The sequence below is a fragment of the Otolemur garnettii genome, unplaced genomic scaffold (genome assembly GCF_000181295.1).
Source record: "Otolemur garnettii isolate 467f Iridium unplaced genomic scaffold, OtoGar3 scaffold00060, whole genome shotgun sequence".
Classification (NCBI taxonomy): domain Eukaryota; kingdom Metazoa; phylum Chordata; class Mammalia; order Primates; family Galagidae; genus Otolemur; species Otolemur garnettii.
The window spans coordinates 4,976,977-4,999,744 of record NW_003852455.1 but is presented as its reverse complement, the minus strand read 5'-3'; positions in this window follow the sequence as shown (position 1 = coordinate 4,999,744).

The following is a 22,768-nucleotide window of genomic DNA, read 5'->3' as shown; positions in this document are numbered from 1 at the left end:
GCTCATAGTTCAATAGCAAGCAATACTCTCAAATTTGGAGAATAGAAAAATAAAGATAAAAGAAAAGCTTCTAATTTCAGGTAAAAGTATTTCCCTTGTTGGAGAGTAGAGAGGAGAATGGGGGAATGGTCTGAGTGTAGACTTAAGCCATAAAGGAAATTAGGAAATTTTAGAACAAAATATGATCACGTACATTACAGGAAAAAGGTGGTTGGTATAGTAGAAATATTATAGACTTTAAATTAGTTTAGTGACCTACCTCCCTCTATTCATGTACATATAGTCATTTCTCATTAGTTACTACAGTTCAGTTCTGTAAAGTGTCAGTGAGCATGGAATTAGCAAATACCCATACATTGATCCCAAGGGAAACAGAGTTCAGTATTTTCAAGTCTCTGATCACATCATATTTGTCAATCAATCAATACCTAACCTTATTTAATATGTGTTTCTGTTTAAAGACATCTTACTTAGTGTATATTGTTGATTCAATAGTGTTAAATTCAAAATCAACAGCATTTTAACTCATGGTTGAGTAAAGATTATCTTTTAGGGCACATCATAGACTACTTGGGCTTAGGAACACTACAAAGGCACTTCAGCATTATACTTGGGAGCCTATTTAAATAATAAACTCACCAATAAAAAGCAGAACAATGAGAAAGATGTGGGGCATAGTAGACCACACAAAGGATGTTCTTTAACAACATGAGAGCTGAGATGAGAAGGGAGACCATCACGGTGTTCACCTACAGCTAAGCACTTGTACCTTGGGTGGCTCAAGTTTCCTGCTCCTCAGCACATGGCTGCAAACCACTGGGAAAGTGGCATGAGTATTGATTTGGGGTCAAATTACAAACGAATATTAGCAAGTAGGGAATTATCAAATACGGACCCCAATAATAAATGAGGCTTGATTGTATTGAGCTCTAATTTTAAAATATCCAGGAGATAAATGGAAAATTGTTCTGTCTTCTCTTAGCTAGCAATGTTTTTACAAACTATAAAGAGCATTGTTTTATCTGTGTGTTTAATTGTTTCTGAAAAAGTCAGATGTTTTACGTGGATACTACCCAAGTCAGCGCAGGGAGGATCAAGAGAGAAATAAAAATCAGTGAAGATGAGCCAGGAGATTAATAGAAGACCAATCTCCTGGTCTCATTCTCCTACCACAGAGAGGACATTGAATCATTGATGCTTTGATATTTGCACTTAAATGGTGGCTGCTGCTGCTTAACTTTTGTCATATAAAAAGCCTTTATGGTCTCTTAATTCACCAACAAATTCTTTTTCATTTGCTTTAAGTTCCTTGAAGAAATATCCATTGATTCCCTAGTTTTTTTTTTTTAATTGAAGAGCATATGAAAGAAATACTCCTGTTTATTAACCCTATAAGAAGGTAACATGAAGTTTAAAACAACCATAGCAAGATTTTTGTCTGTAAAAAAAATATTTTTCTTTTTGTTAATGAGTTCCACAATGACAACAGGTGGTGGCTATTTACGCATGCTTTTTTTTGTCCCTCAGTTAAGGATCTGTAATGAAAACAATGCCAGAACCCTCCTCAGACTGCACCCTTGTCTCCAAAGTATGGGCAAAGGACCCGTTCTGGAGTCCTCACTGATCAGTGTTTATCCCAGCAGAACCAAAGCCTTGACGCAATTAACCAGATGTTCTGCAGAGAATTAGAAACCCTGAAATGAAGGACACTCAGACTCCCTTAGAAGGAAGCAATGACACATTGATTTGTGGTCTGCTTTAAACCCTAGTAGCATGAGATAATTTCTAAGCTATCATTTCTTCACTTGAGAGTATGTGTGGTGAAAACAAGATGGAGTCAGTCAGGCTAGGGTCAACATGATACAGCTGGGCTGGTCGGTTTAGATCCTACCTGAAGTTTCCATCATCTCCAACGCTTATTTTGTAAATTCTGCTTTAACCCGCAGGTGTTTATCTGAGTAGTTTAGGGTGATTGATTGAAGAGATCAACTTCAGAAGCAGAATATTGTTATAGGGGTCGTGGATTGTGTCAATCATATATTATGGGTCATGGGTTATGATGACTGTTGTATAAGATAATGGTTAGTATGGCTCTTGCTTTTAACTTTTATGTATAAAACTGTAATTTTGGAAATGGAAAAACTGAACAATCTTGGAGAGGTTACTATCACAGTTCTCCAGAATTGCTGGCCTTCTGATAATAAAGATCAGTGGACCTATCTCCGTCTCTGAATATTGGTTGACAGTGGCAGGCGGCTGGACTCTTTCCATCCGGTAACACACTGAGTGAAAGAAGTTACTCACATGCTCTCAATGAAGCCATAATATAATTTAAAATTTTCTGCATTTCAACCTTTTGTTTTCAGTTTCATGAATCCTCTAAAAGGGAAACTTCTGATGGCTAGTATGGAGGAGAAAGGCCTGGTTGCTGGTATTCTGTGAGTGAGAGAATAAGGCTGAGAGATTAGCATACGTGCATTCATTTATTTGATTCCTTTGTTTGCATAAGCTACACTAACCCTCAACCACCCCTGGAGTGCCTCAGTCCTCAGGTGCAAAGGCTGAGTTCAAAAAAGAAGTCAGCACATGGGTTAAGGTGGGGTGGGAATTTAGGAGTTGGGTGGGAGGGGGTTGATGTATTCATTCCTTCCAGGTTCTATTTGAGTGCGTTCCTACATTCGGCCCTACTAGAAATAAGGCATTATATTAACCTATCAAACACCAGGGTATTATGAAAAAGAGTTGTTCAAAAAAAATTTTAAGTCCTATAAAGTTAAAATATGAGAAAAAAGTAAAATTCAATATCATCTTTATAAGATAAAATTGAAGACATATTTGAAAATAGACTCAACAAAGATGAAGAAGGTAGAATGAAAAAAACAGTGAAACCATTCAAGAAAAATTTCCAAGACTGAATATTGATCTAACCAAAATTAGAATAAATCTCTTCCTAGAGAATAGTGAACTGGAAGTTTGCACTCATCTGAAGAAGGCTAAATTCGTATTTCTCACAGTGGGGAGTCAATAGCCTTCCCATCTGAAACAACTGTATATCAAGGCATAGTGGTACAACCTTGTGGTTTAGAGATATCACAGTACGAACCAAAAGCGTTCATTGAAAGTGATTGTTTCTGGAAAAAGAAATAAGGAAGAAGATTCTGGGGATTGCCATTTTTTCTGTGTGTATGTGTTTGGTAGAATATTGACCACTTTGGACTGAGAAAATACTTAGTGACTTTAAGCTTTAAAAAAGTGGATCAGTGATGAGGAAGTAAGTGCAGTCAGTTAGAAAAAGGAAAATTACCCCAAAGGCAAAATATTGGTGGGGGAAGTGTGGCAGGAAAGGCTGTGTGGGGTGCCATGGGGATAACAGGGAAGGTGTGTTAACATTCGTTAATATACCCAAGAGAGAAGAGAAGGATTACACAGGAGGGATAGTAATGGACTGATCTGCTTAAGAATTTAAGGGAAATTGAAATAGCATATAAGGCTTATCTTTGTGAAGTATGAGAAACCCAATCTCCTGAGTACAAAGTTCAAGAAAAGCGGATAAGTCAAATACTAATCAGACGCAGAGAAGTGGGTCTTGCTGTAGAAAGACTTTGCAGAAGTCACACAGAAGGGTAAAAGGCAGGTTATCAGCGAGGGAGGCATAGGTGTTGTCTGATTAGTCACAAGACTCACATTGCTGCAACTCGCACCTCAATATTTTGAAGTAGACATACATTTTCCCCAAAACAATTTTTCATATGACACATCCTTAAAAATAATATAGGCATGTATATGGTTCCTTTTCCTTCCATCTCTCTAATTTTTTTCTCCATACCCTTCCACTCTTAGTCTAGGTCTCAATTTAAGGTATCAGTGTAATCCCTGGAATAAAATTACTCTAAAAAAGTCAGGTGAGAATTGGCTACAGGGGACACCTTTGTTTTCCAAGTAGGTAATTATATTCACTTCTGTTAATCTTCAATGTAAATCAGACTGTCAGAAGCAAACTGATCAATGAGCAGACAACAGGGAGGAAAAATCTTCAAATGCATCACCAAAGTAGTTTATGAATCTTCTGCACCTTAACAGAATTTTATAGACTATGCATATAAAAATGGGCATTAAAGATGTCATTATTTGAAATGTTAAGTCTTTTAAATAGACTCTGTTAAAAACCACTTTCACTATTTTAAAAAAGCCATTTATTCGGAACTGTAACCTTGTCTCACTCTTTGAAGCAAACATTTATAGAATATGCATGGGAATTACGCTGGCTATGTATTTATATGCACCAGAATGCAAAAGGATCATGAATACTCTTACAAATGTGGCAATATTCCCACAAACCCTAGGAACCACATTAGCTAAACAGCTAGAGCACAGTAGGCTTTCTAACACGACAGTTTGTCTCAAGGAAGGTCAGAGTGACCTTGTCAGTTGCTGAGAATGTAAATAAGTAATTACTGAATTCACAAAGCAGGGGACTCCGCAGTCTGCCTAGGTTCAAAGTGATAACAGCACAAAAGCAAATCTGTTCTTACCCGCATATTCATTCTCTCCTGAAAATATTCTCCAAGCTACCGATGTTTTATGTGAAGGCAAGAAGCAAAGTACCATCATTTGCTGAATACGCACTATGTGCCTGGCTCTGTGTCTCATCAGTGTAAAATAGAATGGGAATTTCAGCCTAGAAGAAATTACCCACAATCATAATTGGCATGTGTGGCTGTACTGAAGATTAAATGCATGCTGGGCACAGAACTGTGCAGGGAAGGGGTTAGGAATGCTGAGAAGACCACACATCCAAGTCCCAGGGACAAGGTGTGTACCTAGGAAGCAGGTGTGTTCATGACAGAGATTGCCCACCACGTCTCTCAGAGATCACTTAAGAGGTGGACTTTGGCTCCCTGCCTGATACTTGAGCCAAAGTTAAGTCTGCTTACAAGACTGAACAAAGGCTTTGAAAATGATTAGCTTTGATAGAAGGTAATTCTTTCTTGAGTAGGACATGGCAACCCCTGGAAAGGAGGTCTACCGACTGCAGTAAAAGCCAGAACAAATTGGTTGCAGCCAAGATGAAGCCCACAGTTGACCGCTTATAAACCTTTTCCCTCATTTTAATGCAAAAAAATCACACCCAAGGGTGGAGAGTTAGCATGCTAACAAGACATTTTATGTGTGAAGAAGCATGATCCTCCTATAGGCAGCTGCCAACAAAACCCCGCCTTGACATGTTATGATTTCAATGCTGCCAACTGAACTTTTTCCTTACCCTTTAACAATTCCCCAGTCCCCTGTTCAGAGAGCCAGTCTGGTTACTTCTTAACTAGCACTATTTTTCTCATGTTCAAACATAAGACTCCCCCAAATCTTGCTTGTTCAGGACTGAACTCCTGTTTGGTCTTTGGCTAATTTCCATTGCATAGAGAACCCAGGGGACTACACCAGCATCACCTCCAGGTATGTGCATATGAAATAGCGAGGAATTGGATAGAACAGATCTGTAGCAAACAGGGAACAGTAACCACACACACACACACACACACAACCATCACCAGCACCACCACCAGCAGCACATTGTATCTGACTAAACAAACAAAAAAGAGAGAGAAAGAGAGAATTTTTTTTTTTTTAATTTTATGGAAAGCCTCACTTTATCGCCCTCGGTAGAGGGCTGTGGCACCATACTCACAGCAACCTCTAACTCCTGGACTTACGCGATTCTCTTGTCTCAGCCTCCTAAGTAGCTGGGACTACAGGGACCTGCCACAATGCCCAGCTACTTTTTGTTGCAGTTTGGCTAGACCAGGTTCGAACCTGTTGCCCTCAGTATATGGGGAGAGAGAGAAATTTTGAAAGAAGCCAAGAAAAAGATAAATCACAGAATGAGGAACAAAAACTAGAATGTTGACTCCTTTTCCAAAATCACTCAAACTAGAAAACAATAGTTTGACATCTTTAAATTGCTAAAGGAAAACTATCTCCTAAGCCAGAATTCTATTATTACACAAAGTTGTTTTACAAGGAAGCAGAAGAAATACTTTCTTTGGAAAAACAAAAATTCTGGGAATTTATTCCTGGTTGACATAATCCATAAGATTTAAAACAAGAATTTAATGGGACAGAACGAATATGACACCAGATAGAAACTTGGGCATACACAAGGAGATAAAGAGAACTAAAAATAAAATAGTTAATGAAATACAAAACTTTATTTTTCTTCTTTTTAATTACTTTAAAATATAACTGACTGAGGGAAGCAAAAATTGCAGCCATCTATTTTGTATATGTAAATAGCACATGCAAACATAAAAGGCATAAAAGTAACTGCACAAACGACCAGAGAAAGGCCATAAAAAATATATTTACAAAACACGTGGAGCAATTATAATATTATTTGAAACGAGGCTCTGATTAATTATATAATATATATAATCCTTAAGGCCACCACTAAGAAAACTTTATTAAATAGATATATTAGTGTCAGTGGGAGATATAAAGAATAAATATGCTCAACTATTCCAAAAAAAGGTATAGAAAGAGACAAAAGAAATAAATGTTTGAAACAGATAGAAAATACCTACCGAGAAAGTAGAACTTAATTCAATCATACTAAGAATCACATTAAATATTTCAGTTATAATAACAGACAATGGCAACCAGAGTAAATGAAAAAGCACCAAACTATGTACTGTATACAAGAAAATCACTTTAGTATAAAGACACAGATAGGATAAAAATAAAGAGAGGGAGAAAAACATCTCACGGTAACACTAATCAAAAGAAAACTGGGGTAGCTATATTAATTGGACTTCAGAATAAAGACTACTACCAAGATTAAACAGGAAAATTGTTGTAGGAAGATGAGGCCCAATGGTGAGAAAGAGCACCCAAACATCATATTTATCACAGGAAGAGTTTTATTCACCGGCAAGGAGCTTACTGCATAGAAGAATTCCAAATGGCCATGCTCCCCAACTAGCTCAGTCTTTCTCTTTTTATCTACAGTCAGAAAGTTCCAACACAGAGGTACCTTACTTATTGGCCAGTTTGAATCAAGTGGGAGTTGCTATTCCAGCCCCCACAGAACTACAGGATTTCACAGAATTGGAAATTTCCAAGTTCCGGGAAGTTAAGTTTACAGATTCCCAAGAGCTGAGTCAACCATGGAGTGGACCCTGAAGGTGTATCCTTGTGGTCCCCTTGAGAAGACCTAGACTCACCTAGACTTCTTCTAGACTTCACCCTTCTCAGATATTCTCTCTCAAAATTACCTTTTTCAAAAAGAATAAATTCTCCAAGAAGACATAGTAATACATAGTAACACCAAATGTGCATGTATTAACAAGAGAGTTTAAAATGTGTGGCGAGAATTCTACTACTGAACCACCAATGCCCAGCCTTAAAATACGTGAAGTAAAACCTGAGAGAACTAAAAACACATGTTCATATGCAAAAAAAAAAAAGAGTTTGATATATAATTTATGCCTTTTATAAAAATTATTTTTAGATGACTCATAGATATACAGGTAAAATGTATAACTGTAAAACTTGACATTAAAACATTGATGAAAATCAGGCAATGCCTGTGGCTCAGTGAGTAGGGTGCTGGCCCCGTATACCGAGGGTGGCAAGTTCAAACCAGGCCCCAGATAAACTGCAACAAAAAGTAGCCAGGCATTGTAGCAGGCACCTGTGGTCCCAGCTACTCAGGAGACTGAGGCAAGAGAATCACCTAAGTCCAAGAGCTGGAGTTTGCTGTGAGCTGTGATGCCATAGCACTCTAACAAGGGTGACAGAGTGAGACTCTGTCTTTAAAAAAAAAAAAAAAAAAAATTGGTGAAAATCTCTATGGCCTGGGCTTGGCAAGGTGTAATGCCAAAGTATAATCCATAAAAGAAAAAATCAGTAAATAAAATCCTGTTAAAATTGAAAATGTTTACACTGCAAAAGATAATATTAGGAGAACTAATAGAGATAGCCCAAAATTAAAAGAAAATATTTACAAAGTACATATCTGATAAAAGATCTTTATGAAGAATATATAAAGAAAAAAAATCTGACAATGTTAAGAAAAAGAAAGATGAGCAAAAGTTCTGAACAAAATAAAGAAGATATACAGATGAAAAATAAACATATGAAAAGATGCTCAAACCCTCTAGTCATTAGAAAACTTCAAATTAAAATAACAATGACATACCTTACACACATCTATCGAATGTCAAAAATGTAATTAAAAAGAGACAATACCAGGCTGGGCAGGTGGCTCACTCCTGTGATTCTAGCACTCTGGGAGGCCAAGGCAGGGGCTCTCCTTGAGACCAGCCTGAGCAAGAGTGAGATCTTTGCCTCTAGAAAAAAATAGACAAATTAGCCCAAGACTTGCTACTTGGCAGTGTGAGGCAGCACAATCACTTGAGCCAAGAGTATGAGGTTGCAAAGAGCTATGAGGATGTCACCGTACTCTAGCTGGGGTGACAGAGTGAGAGTCTGTCTCAAACAAAAAGGGACAATAGTATGTGCTGGCAAAAATGCAGAGTAAATGCCACTGTCATACATTGCTGGTTGGAGTATAAAATAGTGTGGTCACTTTTTTAACAGTGGAAACATGACTGTTAAATATAAACATATCACGTGATCCAGCAATCCCACTCCTAAGTATTTATAAAGTGAAATAAAACCCAAATGCCCACAAACCTGTGCATGAACATCTATAACATCTCTGCTCACAACTCCAAAAGGTGAAAAGAACTCAAATGTCTTTCAATGGTTGACTAAATAAACGGGGGTATAACCATGCAATGGAATAGCACTTGGTAGTAAAAAGGGATCAATCTACTATTGATTCATACAATAACATATTTGAACGCATTTTGTGAAGAGAAAGAGTCAATATCAAAAGGCCATATGCTGCAGGATTTCCGAAAAAGTCTAAATGATAGGAATGTTACAAGGATTGGGGTTGTCAGGGTAGGGGGTTAGTGCATGTGAGAAGGGTAAAAGGGTGATTGGGATGTTGGGAACTTCTTTGTGACACAGGGAATGGTGTGTTTGTCAACGCCTATAGCACTCTATAACACAAAGTGAATTCTACTGCATGAAATTTTAAATTTAAAAAAATCAATAAATATTTGGGGGCAACCAAGAAACTGAATATAGAATGCTGATTGTGACAAAACTTTCCATACTACAAATGAAGGGCACGTCCGCATTGAACAGACAGAGAAGACATAATTGATCTAAATGACTTTGGACAATATGTTTAAACCGGATACTATAAAGCTGAAGAAAAGCAGAACTTGCACAAACAATGGACTGTAGTTGGGTAAATTAGTTTCTCAAAGAGGTGCATTAGCAATTCTGAAACTCCTTTTTATTTCAGGGTGAACAGTGAATATATGATATAAAAGGAGAGCCAGTTTTCTCACCATCGAAGCAATAAGCTATGGTAGAGGAGGGATAAGAGGAAAGAATAAAGGAAGAATGCTTGAGTCAGCTCTCTGGGCCCCGATCTGCATTAGAGGTAGTTGTATGAACTCATGCTTTGCTTTTTGGCTTTTAAATTATATACACATATTGATAAGTCTGTATGTACACACGGGTTAGTATACCTGCCTTTATTTTCTAGTTCTGTCCTCTGAGGAGGCCTAGAAACTGAGACATCCCGTTAACAATGATAACACATAGTGCACCAACATCAATTGCAAAAAGGACATAGAGCTTTTCGGAGAAGTGCTTGATACCAGGGCTAGAGCAGTGGAAAATACAACATAAGCTTGGAGCATCTTTCATTATTAAAAAATAAATAAACAAAATAAATAAGTAAAGGACCAAGGCAAGCAGTAAGCATGCAGGAGCTGACCTAGAAGAGTTCCCAAAAATGGAGTCTGGAACATTGTGAGCAACACAAGAAATTACTAGTGTACTGGCCTATAACCCGAATAGCAATATGTAAATCCATGTTTCCATGCTAGTATAAACAAATGATTAAATAAAACCAAGAGAGAAAAGGATCATTACATCTCTACCAAAGAATTTCCACTTATAAATATAGAATGAAAGAGGGAAATTAAAAGATTACCATTAAAACAACACCATTAAAAGTAAATTATAATTACTAAAGGCAAGATCCTAGGAATAGTAAAATTAGTAGGGCAAAGTTTAAAGGAAAACAAGATACTTGTATAGTCTCTATAAATATTTATTATTTAGAAAGACAAGAAACAACAGAGCAGAATCTGGCAGACACCACCTTAACTAAGTTTTCAATGTGAATATAGCCAGCAATAAAACATAATGATGGATTAGAATGGACACACTAAGCCTGTGGTATTTTTCCCCACTCAATCTAACCTCAATCTAATCTAATTTTGAGTAGCAAAATTACAGTTATGAAGTAGCAACGAAAATAATTTTATGGTTGGGGGTCACCACAACATGAGGAACTTGTATTAAAGGATCATAGCATAAGGAAGGTTGAGAACCACTGATCTAGATGGTATACCTTGCACAGCACATGAGGAGAGAGATTAAAGAATTGAAATTACTCCAACTTCTATTTCAGTTTTGGAGAACCTAGACTTCAAGCTTAATTATGCACCACTAGCAATACCTTTAACCCTCCAGGGAAGAGGACATCTTTGGACAGCTCACTTCTTTCCTGGAACACATAAGTTATTGAAAGCTGACCCTTCAACATGTATACCATATTGTCTTTTCTATTTACCCGATTCCTGAACCCGGGACTCGAAGCATCTCCATGTAAATTAGCTGTCACTCGGAGAATGGAGACTAAGAGTTGATAAGAAAAGTTCAAGGTCAGTCCTTGGCTTTTCTGATTATTCAGTCACCCAAGGACCTCAAGTATCATCGTACTGAAGTGTGAACTCAAAACTTCACAATAAGTGAAGTTTATTTTATTGTAAAATAAATTCACATTCCCCCCCTTTTATCTCCCCATGTTCCAAGGATAAAAAGTACTTCTTAAGCCTGCCAAGGTCACCCCCAAAAGGTGTTTGGGTTCAAAGAAAATGAGCCAACATTTAAAAATGAGTGATTTCTGATGAGAATGCAAATATTCTCCCTCTCTGAACCCAATGGCAAAATTCAGCCCAATAAAACAAGTAGTTGGCCAGAGTCTATACCACTGCTGCTACCTTGCTTTATGGACATGTTATCAGTTTTCATTACTTGCCTGGTCTCTATCACTAAATGAGTTTGTAACACCAGATTAAATCTTTAGGAGTGAACATTCCTTCCTAATAAAAGAGGCACCTTACCTCAAAAAGAAAAAAAGGAAAAAAAGATAGGGTAATTAACATGCTGGTAAAGATGTTAGGATGGTTTAGGATAAAGGGATGAATGAGGATAGAGCTGACAATCTTGGAATAATAAGATGCACTAAGAAATTGTGCTAAAGACAAAGTTTTTATTTCATTTACTAACTTGTGTTAGGTAGATGGCTAGAAATTCAAGTCCAACTCTCCTAGGGAAAAAAGACAAGAGTGGGGTCCCCATCTCACCCGAATCCTTTCTTGAGTGATTGCTCACACCTGAGGAGGAAGGGACACCCTACCAATCTACCAGTCAGAACTTAGTGTCCCAGCTGTAAAGGGATGTAGAAGTCTCTTTAGCCCATGGGCCCAGCATTAGGTACAATGCAGCTTAAAGGTGACCAACCTAAATAGTCTTAAGCCTAACTATTATGTCATTAGCTTAAATCTACATTGTAGTCCACACTCCACAATGGGCTCTCAGAGAGGCTCCTGGGAAGTCTGCCTGCACAGTAAGACTCTGGTTCCTAGGTGACCTCTAAGCCACAGGATAGGCCCCACCCAGACAGTATAAAGCAGAACATCCCCTTCCCCCATAACCCTCCTATCCTAACAATAGAGACCTGTTTGCAGTGTATGGCAGATGTATCTTGCTTTGTAAACCTTTTTATTTTTTAAACCCATCTTTAGCTTTCTCAATAAACCTCATTTCATGCTTGCCTTAATTTGGGGTGGCTGGTCATTATTTGGCCAAAAGCACCCAAAGAACCAAAGATGCAGACAGCTCCTTGAAACCCTAACATTTTATGATGTAGGCAGCTGCCTTGAACTTGAGGTCTGCATTGACATTATACATAACTGTTACTAACCCACTTTATAGATGAGAAAGTAAGTCTTAGAGCAGTGATCTTCAGCAGGTGTGCCCTGAGAGGATCTCAAATATGCCATAAAAACTTTTAAAGGTCATAAATTGAATTATTTTGAAGAGAAATACAAAGCACAGTAAGTATATTCTTTTTTTTTTATCAACAAAATTTAAGTGTACCGCAAAAGTTTAACTACAGGTTCAAGTGAGCCATGAGATTAAAAAAGGTTGAAAAACACTGTCCTGGTAAGAGAGGATACCTGGAAAAAGTGAGAACAGAGGTCTTCTCAAGGACACCCCAAGGACACACCTGTCTCCCGTGGTGACTCAGCTCTTAGGAATTTAAAGAGATTTAACTTCCCAGAACCTGGAAACTAATGCTTGCTTCCACTTCTATAAAAGCCCGAGGTTCTGTAAAAGCCTGAAAATACTTTTCCAGCTTGATTCAAACTGACCAGTAAGAAAGGTACTCATGGCCTGGAATTTTTTGACTAAGAATCAAAAGGAGAAGTGTGAGCCAGTCGGGGAACGTGGCCATTTGGGGACTCTGGGTCGGCCGTCGCTCTGCCAGATGGAATAAAGCCCTTCCTCTTTTAAACATGATGTTTAGGTGCTTTTTCTCTCCACTGGGCCTCATCTTCCTGCAGTACTGGAGGGTAGAGAGCACAGGCCCACGACCTCAGATGTAAAGACAGCAACCCTGCCTTCTCTACTCTTATCAGGCTTGGCCAATGGGAGAAAAACAGGGAATCACACTGAATGCCCTTCAGCTGCCACATGCTGAGACATCCCCCTTTTAGAATGTTTTGATCTCAAATGTTGCATTTTATTCAAGTACCAAATAAGACCTTTGCGTTTTGAAAGAGTGAACACACTCCAACCTAAGTCTAAAGTCCGGATAGGGGATTCCTAATGTTATCAAAGCTGGAAGAAATTTGGAAATTACCTGGTCATTTTCCAAAGCTTTTATGTTGGGAAGTAGAGTACTCTTTCTTTAAACTAAATTTTACTCAAAGATCTTTATTTAAAGAGAGTAAAAATTGAGCTTCACTAGCTGTAGTAAGAGGGGATCTAAAACGAACCCCTACTGGTCCTGTGCCCTCTCAGCCTCTCCTCCCATCAGTGGGGCCCCTAATGGGCCTGGCAGAGCCCTGAGCTTCAGGACCACCGGGGTGGAGGGAGACTTGAGAAAGACAAATGTACTAAATCTTTCACTTCCTGAAGAGGAAATCTAAAGTCCCAGATCAGTGATTACACTGGAGAAATGAAAGTCTACCCTGACACTATATCAGCATAAGGACAAGAAAGATACTGACCTGTTCACCATCCAAATCTCAAGTAACCTCAGCCTAGGTCTGGCTGTCTATGAGTGAACAATGATTCTTCCCTCCTATATCAAATTTTATTTCAGATGAACCACAGGATTGGTGGCAAGGCAGAAAGAGCAGTGAATGAATTGGTGGTCAGGGAAAAATTGCAGTTTTATAATCTCTCTTGAGCCCAGGCCCTTTATCTGCGTAAAAGGGTTAACAACCTCTGACCTCACAGAACTGTGGTGAGACATAAGACATGTGTCTAATCTGTTAACATTTCAGAGAAAGAAAATCCACCTTACTATGTTTTAACGACAAAATTCTGCAGTATGTGTGCAGTTTGCAGAGCATGATTAACAAACATTATTTCATCATCTCCTGGCTATTACTTTAATTTTCAGCTTACATGCTTGGTGGCTTCTTTTTCCAAAACCAGTAATAAAATTAAGTAATCAGAACACTTGGCATGCCATGTTATTCTTTCAGAGACCACAGTTTGTGCTACCTTGAAAATAGTGTTTTAAGTTGGTTTTTTTGTTTGTTTGTTTTAAAAAAAAGCCCTGCCTGGCCAACCCGTCCCCTGTCTCCTCCTCTTGTCTCGCTGTGGGCTCTGTGGAGCTGTTTGAGGGGCCCAGCTGCAACCTGGCTCTTCCCAGCAGAGGGATGCCCGTCAGCCTCTCCCTTCCCTTGGCTCTGCTCCAGCCTGTCAGCCCTCTCCACCACTCTCTCAGCTTCCAGGCAGCTGGAAGAGGAGGCTGGAAGTCAGTGCACACTGTGCTGCCTGGCTGTTTGGTCTGTCACTAATGACAGCTCCTGCTGAATCATGACTCAATAGTTGTACCTTTCCTTCAAAATGGTCCAAGTGAGAGAAAAGAAAAGGCCGTTCTGACCTCTGGTCCAAATTCCTCTGGTACAGAATGAGTCTCTTGACTATAATACTATTGTGGGGGAGAACTTTCTCACTGCCCCCAGAAAGTTCACTGACAGATCAACTCAAAAAAAAGCAGAATAGTAGAAAAAGAGGTTTATTTACCCTGCATACAGGGAGAATCACAGCGTGATTACCCAATATCTCCATGGGGTCCAGAAATTTATATACCCTGCTTTTATAGGGGAGGGGAGATGAAGAATGTAGGTAATTCTGTTTGGGAACAATAAATGGTTGTCAGCGAGGATGAATAGATACTTAAGAGAACGAATGGATGGGGGAAAGAATAACTTGTGAATTAACCTAAGAAATAGGTATTATATTTAACATGATTTTGGCCAGGTCTGGTTGCACTCTTGACCTCTTTTTTTCTGAAATATATTGAGATAACAAAGAGTGGAAGAGAAGTCACAGGTTTGTATGGCGTATGCAGATAGAGGGAAAGCGACTTGCAAAGTGTATTGATCTCTAAGGGCCTTTAATTTAAAATACTCTTAATTTACCAAGGAGTCATATTGTGGGATGAAATTTCCTGAGCTCCTTGGCCACGTTTAGTCAGTGGGAACAGACTGAAAGGGTAGAAGTGTTAGGTGTGGTGGAGGAGCAACAGGTGGCAAGCAGAACGGAGAGCAGGATCTGAATTGTGAGTTGGAACAAAATTACAGCTGATGTTCCTTACAGGGAGCATACTAAGTAAAAAGTTCCCAGTGGCCATAACTGACCTAGTGCTCATTACCATCTAATTAGCATAGCATGGGTGGAGCTCTGTGAAGGATTCTGAGAAAGAGGCACGTGTAGAAGGAGAAACTATTATCTCCCCTCCATGCCCTGTTTTGTAACCTGTGATGTACCTATTCTATAACCCCCACCTGTTAATTACTCCAAAGTGCAGGCAACAACCAATCTTGCGGGGGGAAAAGGAGAGACAAACTAGTGCAGGTATACAAGGCAGCGTGTGCTCAGATGCGGGGTCTGTCTCCACGCCTGGAGTCTGACCCCTTCCTCACTCTCTCTCTGGAGTATTTTCACTTTGTTTTCACTTTGTGCAACTTTTTTCCTTATTTTCATTATTTTTCCTTATTTTCATTCTTTCTGTTTGTGAAAAATTGCTTCTTGTCTTTCATCACTAAGGTGATCAGAAGTCCCACTTTTGGCTGGATGGTCCTGATTTTTAACAATTTGTCCTGTGTCCAATGGCGTTTTTAAAAAGTCCCGATTTTTGGAAAGAATGCACCACAAGCTAAGGAACACGGGAGAACAGGAAGGGAATATACGGTTTTCGGCTGCCATGTGGCGATTTTGCCAGGATATGCATTTTATATTATTTTTGTTAATTTTATAATGTTAAACTTTAAAAATAACAAATAATTGTTGAGAACTGGTTATTGAGAACTGCAAACTCAAAGTTTGCATTGTTGTCAGGCCCCGCCCTCCAGCCAACCCCCCCCTCCCCCCATAGTGTCCTGCTTTACCAATGTTAAAATCTGGTCAGTTTATTCTTCACTCCATCATCAGGCAGTACCAATGCATTCTTGGCACTGGAGGCTGAGATCCTGGCAGCAATCTAGGGCTAGTGGAGAAAAAGGGTCGTCCCAACACCAGAGATAGAAGAGGAAGGGTTTTTATTTCAGCTAGCAGAGCTGCTGCAGACTAGAATCCAAAATGGCTAAGCTCCCAAACCAGCTCTGTCCCTGTTCCTTTATGGAACTCCCAGGTAGACAGACAAAGGAAATACCATATTACCTCTCATTGGAGGTGTCAAATCATGTGCAGGATTTACAGAAGCCGAAGAAAGTAAGTGTTAGTTTCAAGGACCCAGGAAGCTAAGCTTTACCAATTCTAAATGGCTGGATCTTCATGGGGAGGACATGGCAGGAGTGTTTTGGGTTTCTCTGAGAATCCTCTTTTTTTATTTTTCCAAGTTAGAACACATTCTCCCCAGATACTCTCTCTCAAGACCACAGAACATCCACACAGACTTAGCAGAAGGAAGTTAGGGAATTTCTTCAGGCCCATTAATCTGACCTCTGAATTTAAGGAAAGAACTGTGTTTCTCTGGGAAAAGTAAGAAGAAGCTCTTTGGTTGCTGCCGTTTAGTAGCTGCTAAATGAAGATAATAATATAAACTAAATAAATAATAAATAAAACATAAATAAATCAATAAAATAATATAAAAAAAATATGCTTAGCATTTGAACTCTTTAACAACAAAGGGGAATGCTCAAATTTACCCCAACATTATCCTGCTTCAGTCTGTACCTTTGGTTAGAGACATGGCTCATTGGTGACCTGACCTATTTCTCTCCCACTCCCTCCTTTGGTTTCTTCCCTCTTGGCAACTACTTGAAAACCAACTAATACCAACATACTGGTTTGCAGGGATGTAGAGGCAAGTGCACAGAGTGACTGGCTGTACTGAGACAGCCTGGTCCATCATGGGCTGGGAACATGTGCCAGTTGAGGCAGCAGAAAGGCTTCCAGGGCTGAATGCTGGAAGCACCACCAGCTCTCCTGGTCAGGCTCTTCGGTCACTATTGCCTTTGCATTCACTGCCTCTAGGGGGAATCAACAGATAGCGGAGATAGCTGGTCCTTTCCTTTCCATCTTTCATGGCCACTCATATTGTTTTTCTTTCCTTTGTTTCCTCACCCTCTCACTATAGGCTTTCTAAACACCCTCTCAGTTTACTTCTACTCTTCCCTTTGCATTTATTTTCATTCCTTATCTCTCTTTTTTGTTTGTCAAAATCACTTATTCCCTCTTTTTAGGTACACCTTCCCTGACACCAGCCTTCCCTTCCCATTCTCATATTTATGGATAAGATATGGAAAAAAATAAAATCTATATTTTTAAAAATAAAATTTATATCTTTTCTAAGATATAGAAAAAATAAAATCTATATCTTATCCATAAATATGAGAATGAGAAGGGAAGCTGGTATCAGGGAAGGTGTTTCCTTTGTTTTTTCCCCCACAATTTATATTTTTAAAATGTTTTTCCCTTAAACTTAAATTTGCTTTTTATGTTTTCACCACTTATGTTTTGCAGTTTCACTTTGGTCTCCATGGTGAATGCTCATAGACGCCAGGTAGCTAGACACACACAAAGCACATTACCAATTGTTTCATGACAGTGAGGGGATAGATTTGTCCTAGATGCTTAATGAAAGCTTCGGGGGTGGCAGTGGCTGGTAGCATTAACTCTGCACTCCTAATCTTTTCTGATAAGCGTGCCTTCCAGGAAGATAAGAGAAATCAAAGGCTGCTTTTTCAACCTTGTAGATTTGAAGTCTGCTAGTGTGGGTCTTGGTAGATGCCATTTTCACTCCCTTCCAGATGAAAAAGCCTGAACTTCAAAATCAAATATTTTCTCACTATTCCCTCAGGCTCCCTTAGCAAACCCTGTAATAGACTAAAAACACTAAGCTTCAAATCATAAGACAAAATATTTTAAACATAAAAGGATCAATAAACATTTTACCTGAACAGGTGTGATTTTGTGGATCTCAGCAACTGTCATGGCTAGTACAGCTTGACTTCATTCTATGCGTTGCCTGCTCCCCCTAAATATTCATGAACACATGATGTTTATGGAGTTAATCAATTTGCTGTAGGGATGTACTGTAAATGCAAAAGCCTAATGCAAAATTGAAAGTTTATAGGCCAAATTTAAATGCCATTCCCATGCCCTGCAATTTTAAAAGTCTGGCTTTGATCATTTACAATCCACACATATTTATTTATTTCATATGACATGCCACAAAAAGCAATGATAGACAATCTACATTATCTCTGGGCATTCAGAGGATCAAGATTGAAACAAATCATTCCAGAATTCACTCTAACTCCAGGAAACTATAACAACTTAAATAACTTACACACAGTAGACCTCCATAGTTGACCATTTCCTTACTTTGATCACCTCCTTAAGTTGACCTAATTTTTATAGACCAGACATGCAGGACAAGTAGTTATCAGTACAGTAGGCCCAGTTCCTTATGTTGACCATCTCCATATGTTGACCAGTTTGTTACAGTACCTTGGGTGGCCAACTTACAGAGGTTCTACTGTAATTATTCCTGGAAGTTAATAGATTATCAAATATATAATGTGAATATTATATATTACCTATTTGTCACATGTAGAACACCAAGGCTATGGGTAAGTAAAGCCAGTCACCTAAATGCCGTAACTTCAAAGCGAGTTCTTGTAAGACATTGTAAAATAGTCACATAAATGATATCTTGGCAAAGAACTTGGGAAAATAGTATTTCTAGGAAAACATGAGGCAGTTAAGCAGCTGACAGGTAAAACAGAATCAAAACATGAAACGAACAGCCAAATTAACCTTTTTTACATAATTATTACAGCTTTATTTTTTTCACATGACCAAAGGACCATTAAACCTATTATAATCAATAGCCTTCATTTTTTAAAAAATGCTTTTAATGTCTTTCATGTTCTATTCTTTTACAAGCCATTAATTCAGTAATTCATACATTTATTCATGTAAGACAGGTGGGAATGGAGCTTGTTGGGAGACTTTTTACATAGTCCCAGAGGGCATGAAAAGATGGTGATATTGCCTCCCAACCAGGTTCGTCTTCTGGCTGCCCATCAGGAAGCCGATACACTGAGACATCTGGGCTTACAGCAGAGAGAGGGCTTTATTCTGCATAGCACTAATTGGGGAGATCAGAGGATTCTCTCAATTTGCCTCTGAGAATTCGGGAGACAAGGTTTTTAAAGACAGCGTGGCTGGAAAAAGTCTGCTAATTGGCTGAGTTCAGGGTGGAACCATAGTGAAGTAGAAATTGTCTTCTTTGCTAAGTTCTTGGGTGAGGGTCACAAGACCAGTCGAATCAATTCCTAAATATAGGCTGCTGTTCTGGGTGGGCCATGTGACTCCTGTAGCAATTATAGGAAAGCGAACTAGGCATCAGCTATGGCTGTGTCCTTGCAATGTTTCGGCCTTTGCCACAGTTCTCCCCTTGTGCCCCTTTATTAATTTGTAATAAGTGGTTTCATTGAGATTGGAGTAATCATTATAGATTGAGAAAAAATAACTTGGACAGAAATTGAAGTAGAATTACAATTTGATGGTACATGTATCATTGAGGAATATGAAAAAGAGGAAAATTGAAATCCCACAAATCTAAATTAGACTCTTGGATGAATGACACTTTCCAAGAGTGATATGCTTATCAATTATGAACTTTATGTTTTAGAACAGTTTTAGACTTACAGAAAAATTCCAAAGATGGTATAGAGATTTCCCACATACCCACATCCAGTTTGCCCTATTATTAACATCTTACATATGGTACATTGACCAGCATTATTGAAACAATATTGATACAGTATGAACTGAAATCCATACTTTATTCATAGCCTTAGTTTTTACTATAATATCCCTCTGGGAGAATGAAGGGAGGGGTGCAGATTCACTTGTGAATTAATGTGAGAGGCCGATATTATATTTAAAATAATTTGGGCCAGGTCTGGCCTTTCTGAAATATATTACAGTAATAGGGAGAAAAAGAGTAGCAATTACTCTTTTGATGGGTGAGTCTAGTTATGCAGACAGAGGGGAATCCCCTTCTTTGATCTCTAACAGCTTTTAATTCAAAATAGTCTTTAGCAAGGAGTCATATTTGGAGGTAAAATTTCTTGAGCTCCTTCAGGAGTTAGACTCTACCTCTTTAAAAGCAGTGTTTCTACATAAATTATTTGGAGTTCTGCATGGAAGATTTGTCTATTCTCCTTTATTTATTTTTATTCAACCATTTATTTATATTAGTATGGAATCATTATTACTAACTTTATATGTGAGGTCACAAACTATTTCCTTTTTGCACAAATTGTTCCAGCTTTGACTATTAGAAGTACTTTCAATTAGTTCCTGTGTCTTTTTGCGTACTGCTATGGTTGTTTTGTTTTGTTTTATTCTGAGAACTATCTTAATTTCTGACACTACAAGATTTTCCATTTCCATCTTCTGTATTTCCTGCTCAATCCTAGAATCAATCATTTCTCTGAGAAATCATGGTTCCCTTCACTGGATAATAGTTTTGAAAACCACAGTTGGAATGCCAGGTGTTCTCATTGATACTTCAAGACGATATGTATTAAAGTGTGTGCTGTAACTCTGTGTGCATGTGTTTAAACATCTGGGTCTACATTAAACTAAACATAAGTTTGTGCTGATGATTCTGACTCTGATGCATTACCACATGAATCATTTCAGCTTCCTCCCATTGCTTATCTGAATAGTGAAAAATATTGGCTCTAAACGTCAACTATCAATTTACTTAACAGTTCATGTCTAGTACACACGTTTAGCCATTGTATAATTGTTAACTCATATCTCCATGGGAAGCAGCTTTATCAATTAGAGTCCAGTGCTTGTGTTCCATTTCCTATATCTTTGGTCTTCAAGACTCTATTCATTTCCAAAGTTACTTAGGTCACCATCTTATCCTCCATCCTTATACTTTTCAGTGATTCATAAACATGTAATAAGCACTGTGACCTTCACAAGTGTTGTTTCAATGGGAATATTCTGTTACATTCTGCATTTTACTTCAAGATCCCTCAACCTCCAAAATCATTTTTAGTATTTGCATATATTATCATTCACTGTTCAGGCCATAAATTTCTATGGATTTAGATAAATGTATAGTATCATGTGTCAATCATTACAGTATCATACAGAATATACTCACCGTTACTAAAATACTCTGCACTTTACCTGTTCAATCTTGCCCACGTCCCTCCAAATCCAAGGCAATCATTCACTATTTTATCATTTTCATCATTTTTATTTTTCCTATATGTCATATACTTAGAAACATACAGGTTGTAGGATTTTTAGACTGACTTACTAAACTTAGTATTATGATTCACCCATGTCTTTTCCTGGCTTGTGAATTCATTTCTTGATGAGAACTTCATTGTCATTATTTTTCTTTTTTCTCTATAGGTATGGTGTTTGCCCACCTCTAGCTTCTTTTAATATTTTCTAACTTTCTTAAGTTTGAATGTGATATGCCAAGATGTAGTTTTTTTGGTTTTTTTTCATAGTTATTTTACTTAGTGTTCTCTGAGCTTCCTGGTCTGTGGTTTGATGTCAGTCATTAATTTTGGGAAGATCGTTGCCAATATCATTCCAAAGATTTATCTGCAGCATTCTCTCTTCTGTTATTCCAATTACCATATATTTTTTGAAATTGCATCATAGTTCTTACATGTTCTGTTCTCTTTTTTATTTTGTTCTTTTCTTCTCTTTGAATTTCTTGGGAAGTCTCTATTGGTTTATCTCCAAACACATTGATTCTTTCCTCAGCTATGTCAAGTCCTGGGATAAGTACATCAAAGAAACTCTTCATTTCTGTGATAGTATTTCTTATTTGTAGTATTTCCTTTTTTTCTTAGGCTTCTCAACTCTCTGCTTAACTGTTTTTATATGTTTTTATATGTTGTCTACTTATCCCATTAGAACACTTAAATGTTATCAGTATGTATTAAGTATTACAATTTTAATACAGCTTTTTTCCCTTTCTTAAAATGTGTATGCATTTTTTGGCACCCTCTATATTGAATTTGAGATCAATACCAAAAATTGGATATTCTACTATTTGTACTATCAATACCAAAAATTGGATATTCTACTATTTCTACTATTTGTACTATACTATTCTACTATTTGTCTGCCATTTCTTCAACTATTGCCTATAACTATAGAATCCTTTAAAAAAAAAAAAAAGTAGGCCATTTAATCTTGTATTGCATATCAGAAGAGAAAACCTTGTCAGCCTGTTGAGGAATGGGGTCACTCTATTGATTCAATTTTAACTATGCGTGCAACTTGGTGTAGCTGATGTTGGCAATAAGTTTGTGAAATTCTATCAGATAAGTCAAAGCAATGAGCCTTTTACCCACTTGCCACAGTTTTTAATGACTCAGAAAAAGACTCATTGATATGAAAGTGTAATCTACATTTTGCTGGTCTAGCCAATAAATATGTGAGATGCTCTTAGGAAGTAGGGTTGAAGTTTATGGCTTTGTAGACTATATAAGTTGTCCTCCAATTTCAAATAAATAAGCTTTAACCTCTATAAGTACCTACTACACCACCTCAGACTGTTCCTTTCAGATCCTTCTTTCTCTATGTTTTCTTTCATGAAACTCTCGCTTTTCTTCTCCCTCACTGATCTGTTCCCTCTGACATAAAATCTATAATAATTTTCCTGTCTTAAAGATTGAGAAAGTATATGCACACACACACATCCACATATACACATCACTTGACCTAGCTACCAGTGTCAGTTCCATTTTTCTATAATAATAAGATTTCACAAATGACTAACCTCCACTAGTTTGTTCCATGTTTTTTTTTT